At 45.4% G+C, this 9203-nt stretch overlaps 1 protein-coding gene across 5 annotated transcripts in view; it reads left to right on the top strand.

Annotated features, from left to right (window-relative positions):
* The first annotated feature begins 317 nt into the window (after positions 1-317).
* The window catches only part of Slamf9 (SLAM family member 9), a 62708-nt gene continuing 53822 nt past the window's right edge, over positions 318-9203 (top strand). For 4 of the 5 annotated variants that reach the window (XM_035445527.1, XM_035445526.1, XM_035445525.1 and 1 more), the window contains exon 1: positions 322-1193. The gene's annotated coding sequence lies outside the window, so the exon portion shown is untranslated. Of the gene's footprint in view, positions 1194-9203 lie in introns of all 5 variants that reach the window. The other variant, XR_004770264.1, reaches the window with a different exon arrangement.

Genomic DNA, 9203 nt, shown 5'->3' with positions numbered 1-9203 from the left:
CTCAGCGGTTAAGAGCACTGACTGCTCTTTCAGAGGACCCGGGTTCAATTCCCAGCACCCACATCACAGCTCACAACTGTCTGTAACTCCAGTTCCAGGGATCCTGGCAATCAAGGCAAAACACCAATGCACATAAAATAAAATAAAACAATATTGAAATTTTAAAAATAAATATAATAACGAATATTCAACCACGAACCCAGCCTAGATTACATTTGTTTTTATACTAACATATAACTAAAATAGGATAAATTTTTGTTGTTGTTGATAACCGCAGCTTCAAGGATATTTAACCAGAAAGCAGTGTTCTGTCAGGAGAGCCCACAAATACCGGAGTGTCTCAGGCCCACGAACAGTGTCATTAACTCCAAGTTACACTTCCGAATCTGGAGCTGTGAATTTACTGTAAGGAGTCAGGGGAAGCAGCGACTACCGGAGGGAGAGAATTCCTCCCTTCTCCAGAGGCCAAACAGTCTTCTCTAAGCTGGGCCCTGGACGGCTCAAAGGAGGAGGTCCCGGACCACCTGCATTGTTTCAAGTTACCAATGATGGGCCAAAGATCTTCCTGACCTGGAGGCTACCTAACTCGTCCTTCGCCTGTCGCCCACTTCCTGCACCTCCAGCAGCAGGCTCTAAAACAATCCAGCTCCGGACTAGACAATGCAGGGCAGGAAACTGGGGCTTTCTCCCCATCCCGGCTTCAGGCAACCGTCCTGCAGGCGAACTATAGGTGAGTCAGCTTTCCCCTCCTCGGGAAGTTACTCAGCTATATCTCTCTGAAGGACACAAGAATGGACAAGAGACCCACCTTCTGTATGGATAGCAGGCCTTGCTGGTTGGCCGAGGACAAAAGGAGGGGTTTCTAGACTGTGGCTGCTCAGTCTCGACAAGGGCACTGTGGCCTGATACCCCAAGCCCTGTTCTGGCTGCCCGAGAGGAGGATCTGTATCCTCTAGGCTGCGGATGTCCCAAGGCTTGGTTGGGGTGGAAGAGGCAGGCAGCGGGGAGCCGTGTAAAGAATCTGACCACCAGGTGGCGCTGGGCAACCGGCCGGCGGCTTGCTGCTTCTACAGCTACAGTATGGCAGCGAGGTGGTCTTGGAGCCTGTGTCAGTCTGCCATCTGGCCCCAAAGAGAAGGGCCTCCTTGCAGCAGTCCAAGGGAAAGGCGGAAGATGAAGACTCACCCTGACAGGTGGGAGCAGCAGAAAGCCTGGGGATGGGGAAGTGCTGGCGGTGGGGATGCTTCAAAGTCTCTGGGTTCTCGTCTTCTTGAAGGAGGGAATCCATTCGGGTTATTCAGCAAGATTAAGGAAAGCAAACACTTCAGAGAATTTGGAGTGGATGGCTCCAAGATGGGAAGTAAGTCAGTAGGCTCTGGTTGTGAATTTTAGAAGTTCTCAGTGAACATTTAGGAGGTGTGTGGAATATTGTTAGGGTTAGGTGACACTTTGCCTTCCCCAAATCATGGAGGACTTTTTAGGCTATTTCTTCCGCAACTTTCTTCCCCTGTGGTGTAAAAACCACAGTGTAAGTGATGTTACCAGGATGTTAGTCTTTGGAGGAGGTAAGTCTTTCGTGCGTGGGCATGTATGGGAGAATGCTTAGTTTCTGATACAGTAGAAACAACGTAACAGCACTTCAAGGATGTTTCACCAGAAAGCAGTGTTCTGACTGTCAGGAGAGCAGCTGCCCAGGACCCAGCTGCAGTTTTCCAGACACCTCATGTCTAACTCCTTGCCTGCCCAGTGTCAGAGGCGCACAGTGTGGTAAGGCGGAAGGTGTATGTATAGAAGACAGGGTCTCCATTGCTTCCCAGCGTAAGGACCTATGGAGGAAATAGGTGCAAGATATGTCTTTGGAAAGAAGCTTAAACAAGATGTAGGGGAGCTTACTCATCTCCAGAGACATCACTGGCCCCACCATCTCTTGCAAGAACAAGCTTCCTCCATTATGGGAAGCTCCTAGGACCGGACGGTAACTTTGGCTATTTAACTACTTGGTAGCAGCAAGGATACCGGTCCTTTAACTAGTCTGGTCCTGGTAGGTCTCAGGGAGAAGTGTCAGAAGTGCCCTTATAACACCATTCCCATATTCATTTATGACTTCATCTTTTATCCTTGGTGGAGCCAGGCCTGGGGACAGAAATGAGTAATTTGCAGGCACTACCTTCAAGGAGCTCAAAGTCTGGTGGGAGAGATACAAAGCAAATAGGCTGTTGGCACACAGTGACAACTGCTGGGCCAGAGGTGTGCCCAGGAAGGTGATGGCAGCTGTGACTGGTGGTGCTAGGGCAGGGTAGGCATTCCAGGGAAGAGAAGTCATGAAGCCGTGTAGGAGTTAGCCAAGGAGACGCCAAAGAAGGACATATACAGCTCCATTGCCATAAAAGCAGGGTGCTTGGGGCTGCGGATGGGCAGTTGCAGCAGGTGCGAACAGGTTAGCTTTTGCCAACTTGACAACTGGGAACAGTAGGGAACTTCAGTTGAGGAGTTGCCTCCATCAGACAGGACTATGAGGCATTTTCCTGATTGCTGGCTGGTTGAAGCGTGAGGGCCTAGCCCATCATGGGCAGAGGTAGCCTTAGGGAGATAGTCCTGGGTTGTATAAGAAAGGAGAGTGAGAAAGTCATGGGAAGCCAGCCAGCAAGCAACTCTCCTCCATGGCCTCTGCTTCAGTTTCTGCCTTCAGGTTCCTGTCCTGAGTTCCTATCTTGTTTCCCCTTGATGACAGATTGTAACCTATGAACCAAATAAACCATTTTCTCCCCAAGGTTGCTTTTGGTCATTGTTTGATCACAGCAACAGAGAAGCAAACTAGGACTAGGTGAGGAACTGAGGCAAACAGGAACAGAGAGAGGCAGGGCTGGAGGTCATGCCAAGGAGTTGGGCTTTCTCCACTGAAGGATTGGGAAGTTATCATGAGATCCCCTCTAGGTGAGAGATACACAGAACAGGATAGGATATGAGTCACATCAAGAAGGGAGGAGATGGGAGCTAGTCACAGGCAGATCTGCTAGAGGCCAGCAGGAAGTGATAAAAACTGGGCTGGAAAGATACCTCCTGAGGTTAAGCACTTGCTTCACCAGCCTGAGTTCACATCTCCAACATTTGCAGAATTGCTGGGTACGGTGGCACGGATTTGTAATCCCAGTGCTGGGGAGGAGGGGGCAGGAGGATCCTTGGGGCGCTCTGGCCAGCCAGTTAGATGAATTTGAACCCTCTGGGTTCAGTACCTCAAACAATAAGGTGTAAAGACGGGGGAGGGCCTAGGCCCGGCCCAGGCTGATGTGGTGGACTTTGGGGAGCCCTGTCGAGGGCCCTACCCTGCCTGGGGAGTGGAGGGTGGATGGGTTGGGGCAGGCGGGGGATTGGAGGGAGGGCTAGGGGAGAGGGTAGGGAGAAGGGATTGACATGTGAAGCAAGCTTGTTCCTAATTTGAACTAAAAAAAAACAAAAAAAACCCAGCAAAACAAACAAACAAACAAAAAAACCAATAAGGTGTAAAGTAACGGAGGAAAACACCTGATATCAACTTTTGGCTTGCACATGTGTGTGCACACACATACATATGTACTTATACATGCATACACATGAAAACACACCCAAACACACAGCCCTGACATAGAAGAGACTGATGCTTCCCTGCCTGCTTTGTGGCATCTGTCAAACTGGAGTCTGAGATTTATATAGGCTTGGAGATCCTGGTCACACAGGAATGAATCAAGGTCTCAGGAATGGAAAAGATTCCCAACTCTTCCTCATCTTGTCTTTCTAGCCCCAGGGAGGTGAGTTAGCTAGCTGGACAGTTGCCTGTTGGCTATGGTTGAAGCCACTACACGTGTGTGTGTGTGTGTGTGTGTGTGTGTGTGTGTGTGTGTGTGTGTGTGTGTGTGTGTGTGTGTGTGTGTGTGTGTGTGTAGGATGTAGTTATGTGGGGGCAAGGTGTAAGGGGTGGAGCAAGGGCTCAGGAAGCCTAAGCTAGGGATGACAAACCAGGTAATGAAAGGGTGGGAAAGAAGTCTGGGTGGAGAAGTGGTCCCAGGCCCATGGGCAGCAGGGCTAGTTAGACTGATTCAGCCTGGGAGAGGCTTGGTCTGAGATACAGAGTGGGAAGGGTAGCCTGGGCTACTCAACAAGAATCTCCTGTTCGGTGATTATTAGCAGAATCCTGCTCCCTCCCCTTCCCAGCTCTGCCTGCAAGAACTCCATGTTGCCTATGGATTCTTATTCTAGTCTGTCCTGCCAAGCAACCACACTTTCCACTTTACCTTTGATCAATTCTTTTCTAAATACATAAAGACTTAACTAGTTATATTTGCAAGACCCTATTTCTGGATTATGGCCCATCCTGAGGTTCCTTGTAGCATGAACTTGGTAGGATGCTGTTCAGCCTGGGACACACCCAATGCAGTGCACGTATCTCCTTCATATTTGATCTCAGGCTGGGGCGATGGTCCCTTACATATTTTATGTAGATAAATGGCTGACATAAATATTTTTGGAAAACTAAACATTGAGATTGATAGATTTTATCAAATTCTATCTCTTGTTAAAATTCATGGGCCATGAATCTGGCCAAATGTCAACCCATTTGATTGAATACAACTGAACAGATATGCATGGTATAAATCCAGGAAATACGTGGTATAAATCCAGGACAGGCTTCACCCACATTTTGGATCTAAGAATCGATTGCCCATTAGTTAGTAGTTGCTCTTATTTCATCTTTGTCTGTTGGGCTCTTTGAAATACATACGTTAGACATTAATTATAGCTGTTTATAAACCTGCTTTTTCTTCTAAGTCTATCAGTGAGAACTAGGGGCTGAAAGGAGTGGAGATGGGATGAAATACATTTGCATTTGAATAGTAAACTTTTGTAACAAAAGAATGAATTTTTTGGGTCCCCACATCTTGTTGCTTAAAGACATTTTTTTTTGTAAAATTAATATAAACTCATTTCAGAAGACTTAGGGAAAGCATATTAGCACAAAATGAAAAGAAAATGTTATTGTAATCCCAACAATCAGAAGAAACTGTTGTTAGAATTTTGGAGAATGCATTTCCAGTCTTTTTTATGTTCTTTGCCATATGCACATGTAAAGAAAAGGACCTATATCTATCTGTACACATGTGCCCTTAGCATTGAAGGTGTTTCTGCCTCTTTAAGACAGAATATCTCAAGGAAGATTTTTTTCTTTTAAATTTAGAGACACTTCTAACAGTCTTCATGAAGCTGAGTAGTAGACACATCTCACCCCTATACTAGGAGAGAAGAAACTAAAAAGTTTTATAATTTCTCTTCACGAAGAAAGCCGAATATTAAGTGATATGCTGGCAACTAGAGAGATTGCGTTTACTAGTTTCTTCTGTTTCACAGTAACCAGCATGCCTGATAGGAACAGCCCAATGAGAAAAAGGAGTTTGGGGCTCATGGTTTCAGAGGGCTATGCTTCACCATGACTAGGGTGGTGGTACAATGTGTGGCTCTGTCAGTGGCTAGTCATGGTACAGATGAGGAAACAGCATAGGCCACACCAGGAGTAGACATGGCCTTCAGCACCTCGCCCCCAATCACCTCCTTCCACCAACTAGACCCCATCTCCCAAATCAGCCAGGGAATAAGTGCTCAAAATGTGTGTCTTGGGAGGCATTTCAGATTCAGACCCCCAACACTAAGGAAGATGAGAGCATCAGGGACAACGAGGTGAGATATGAGTTGGGGAACCAGTCAGGAACCCAGAACAGGGCGACTTCTCTGGAGATGCTTGAGCAGTAGTGAGCTTCCTGTGGCTGGGATGTCTGGTGTGCTATGCAAAGTGGTTTCTTGTGTAATTGCACTCATCTCTCAGTAAGAGTTTGCTAGTAACAACACCCTTGCCTCAGTGTTGCTCAGCTTCAAGGAAGCCTGGGGTGAAGGGTGATGGAGACAGAATAAATGAGTAGAGGCTGTGAGCAGATATTAAGGAAGACCTAGAATATTCTGTGGATACATAGTTCTATGTCCTTATGATTCCCTGGATTTCCTCGGAGTCTGTTAATATGTTCCCTTTTTTTTCTTTTCTTTTCTTTTCTTTTCTTTTCTTTTCTTATTTATTTATTTATTTATTTATTTATTTATTTATTGTTAATTTGGCTATGAGTTTCTCAACTTTACTGATTTTTCTCAAAGAACCAACTCTTTGTTTCATTGCTTCTTTGTATTTTTGGTTGTTGTTTGTTTCTATTTTATTGATTCAGGCTGCAGTTTGATTATTTCTTGCCATTTGTCCCTTTGGGGTATTGAAGTTTCTGTACCCCGATATTAAGTCTCTCTGCCAATGAAATAAATCAGATCAGGCCTAATTTAATATGAGCAAAGCATCTCTGGGTAGTGGCAGGGGAAGAGGAGAAACAGCAAGGGGAAGTCCATGGGCCAGACCTTAATACACTGGCAAGGTGGAGCCGCTGCTTGGTGGGCTTTCTTTGGGGCGGGGTCTGGAGAGGGGCTGCCACTTGGTGCACAGAGCTTGAGCTCCCCAACAGGTATGATTTCTTCTTTTTGTTCTAGAGCTTTCAGGTGTGCTGTTAAGTTACTAATATGAGATCTCTCCAGTTTGTTTTTGTTTTTACCTAGACACTTAGCCTAAGAAGCTATGCCTCTTAGGACCAGATTGTGTCCCATAAGTTTGGGTATGTTATGTATTCATTTTTGAAAAGACCCTCGAACCATGGGGCGCTCCCCTCTGGATTAGGCACAGACCACACCCAAACACCAATTTCCAACACAAAAGAGTTTTTTATTAAGCAAGGCAAAGAGACAAGGTGACTGAATCTGAATTGGGCAGAAACCGCAGCAAATAGCTTTGCAGAGTGATTTTAACGGGCAAAAAGGGGAGGTCTGTGTTAGAAGGAGCTGGCATGAGTTGGTAAGTTTGATTGGGCATGTTAGTTAGGGAGGCCAAATGGGAGTTTTGATTGCAAGACCTTGATGTTTTGATAGTTGGATGTCCGTGGTGAGCAGCCTCAGGAATGAGTCAGGCATAAGGAAGTGGCCAAATAAGGGAATGGCCCTTGGTAGCTCGCCTTAGGAATGTAGAAGTGCCTAAATAAGGGAATCTGACAATGTAGCAAGGGGGCAGGAGGGCAAAACCGGCCCGTGGTGTCATGCTTGCTATGTTTGGGCCTATTCGAGCCCTTCAATTTTCACTCAGTTCTTTCATTTCTTTCCGAAGTTTGGTCTTGACCCACTTTTCATTCAGTAGTGAGCTTTTCAGTTGCCCTGAGTTCATAGGCTTTCTGTTGTTTCTGGTGTTGTTGATATCCAGCTTTAGTCAGATGGGTTACAGGATGTTATTTCAATTTTCTCAGATATGTTGAGAGCGGCTTTGTGTGTGAGCATGTGGTAATTTTGGAGAAAGTTCCATGAGGTGCTGAGAAGAAGGTGTATTCTTTTGTGTTTGTGTGAAATGTTCTGTTGTGTGAAATGTCTGTTAGGTCCATTTGGTTTATATGTCAGTTATCCCCAGCATTTCTCTGATTAGTTTTTGTCTGGATGACCTGTCCATTGGTAAGAGTGAGGTACTGAAGTCTCCCATTATCAGAGCCCCAGGGTCAATCGTGATTTAAGCTGTAGTCATGCTTCTTTTAAAAACTTGGGTGCCCTTGTGTTTGGACACAGATGTTAACAATTGCAATGTTCTCTCAATGGATTTTTCCTTGGATGAGCATGCAATGTCTTTCCCTATCTCTTCTGGTTAGTTTTGGTTTGAATTCTATATTGTCAGTTATTAAAGTGGCTATACCAGCTTGCTTCTTAGGTCTGTTTCTTGGAATATCGTTTTCCATTCTTTTATTCTGAGGTGATGTCTATTGTTGATGTTGAAGTGTGGTTTTTGGATGCAGCAGAAGGACAGATCTTGTTTTTTCCTCCATTCTGTCAGTCCGTTTATTATTGGGGAATTGAGACCAATGATGCTGGGGGCGTCTGAGGGGTGTCCACGGGTGGGAAGAAAGCAAAGTGTTCCACCAGTATCTGCTCAGTCCTCTGGGAATAAGGGCAGAGAGTGAGGAGAGGCCACAACAGGTAGTCTACTACAGAGCTGGGGATGATATGGAGGAGAAGAGGGAGAGGGAAAAGCTGAAGATCACCTACCTTCTTAGCTGGCATACTTGCTTCCATGGCTGGTAGTTCTGAGGAATGCCTGCTGGAATTAGGGGCTGGGATAGCAGGATGAGTGGGGAGGAAGGTTGGAGGAGAAGATTTGCATGGTTGAAGGCGATGAGGACAGAGGGAAGGTGGGGAGGCCATAGCAGGTGATCTATTACAGAGTTGACTGTGAGTCAGGGGTGGAGGAATGGGGGTGGAAGTGTTGGATTTGGAGGGCAGGAGGAAGCGGTGAAGACCTCCAGTTAGCTTACCTGTTTCCTTGACTGGAGTGAAATTTAATTTTTTTTCTGGGAGTTTTGTTTATATCTATATAAGGCATACATATTAATAAGCTGGTATTTGTTTTTCCCTTGCTAGTTTTTCTTATTTAAATCACTGTTACATTATATTTTTTTAATTGGTTATTGGAAGTGAACTTAATCTTAAGTGATGGGGCTTTCTGTTAGGCCTCTGATTTATCTGTATGCTCGTGTAACAAGATTATGTAATTTGATTTCATTGTTGATGCATAACTTAATATGTGACAATGTAGATATCTGTGTTAGTTTCTTTTCTCATTTCTGTGACAAAATACCCAACAAAAGCAACTTTAGGAGGGGAGGGTTTATTGGCTCTCTGTTTGAGGGGATACAGTCCGCCCTGGAGGGGAAAGGTCATGGCAGGTATTTCTGTTGTGACAGGAGAGTGTACCTACTACCTCCCACAAATCCTGGAAAAGGAAGCAGAGAGATTCCAGGAAGAGGGGCCAGGCTATGAAACCTCAAGGCACAGGCCCAGTAACCCAGTCCCTCCAGAAGGCTCTACCTCCCCAAACTTCCCCAAGTAGGAATATGAGCTGGGGATGAAGTATTCAGACCCTCAGTGTTCCTCTTTTTTCAATGTTTTCTTGATTCTTATTTGTTCTTCTTGGTAGACTTTAAGTTAATTATGCTAGCTTGCAAAAAAATCCCTTTGAGACTTTCAGTAAAATTACATCAGTCAGTTTTATGAAAGAATAGGAAAACATTGACCTTTTCCTTCCCTCTTCTTCCTTTCCCCATCCCCTCCTGTTCGTG

Source organism: Cricetulus griseus, chromosome 5, assembly GCF_003668045.3.
Source record: "Cricetulus griseus strain 17A/GY chromosome 5, alternate assembly CriGri-PICRH-1.0, whole genome shotgun sequence".
Lineage (NCBI taxonomy): Eukaryota > Metazoa > Chordata > Mammalia > Rodentia > Cricetidae > Cricetulus > Cricetulus griseus.
This window is presented reverse-complemented; position numbering and strand designations above follow the sequence as displayed.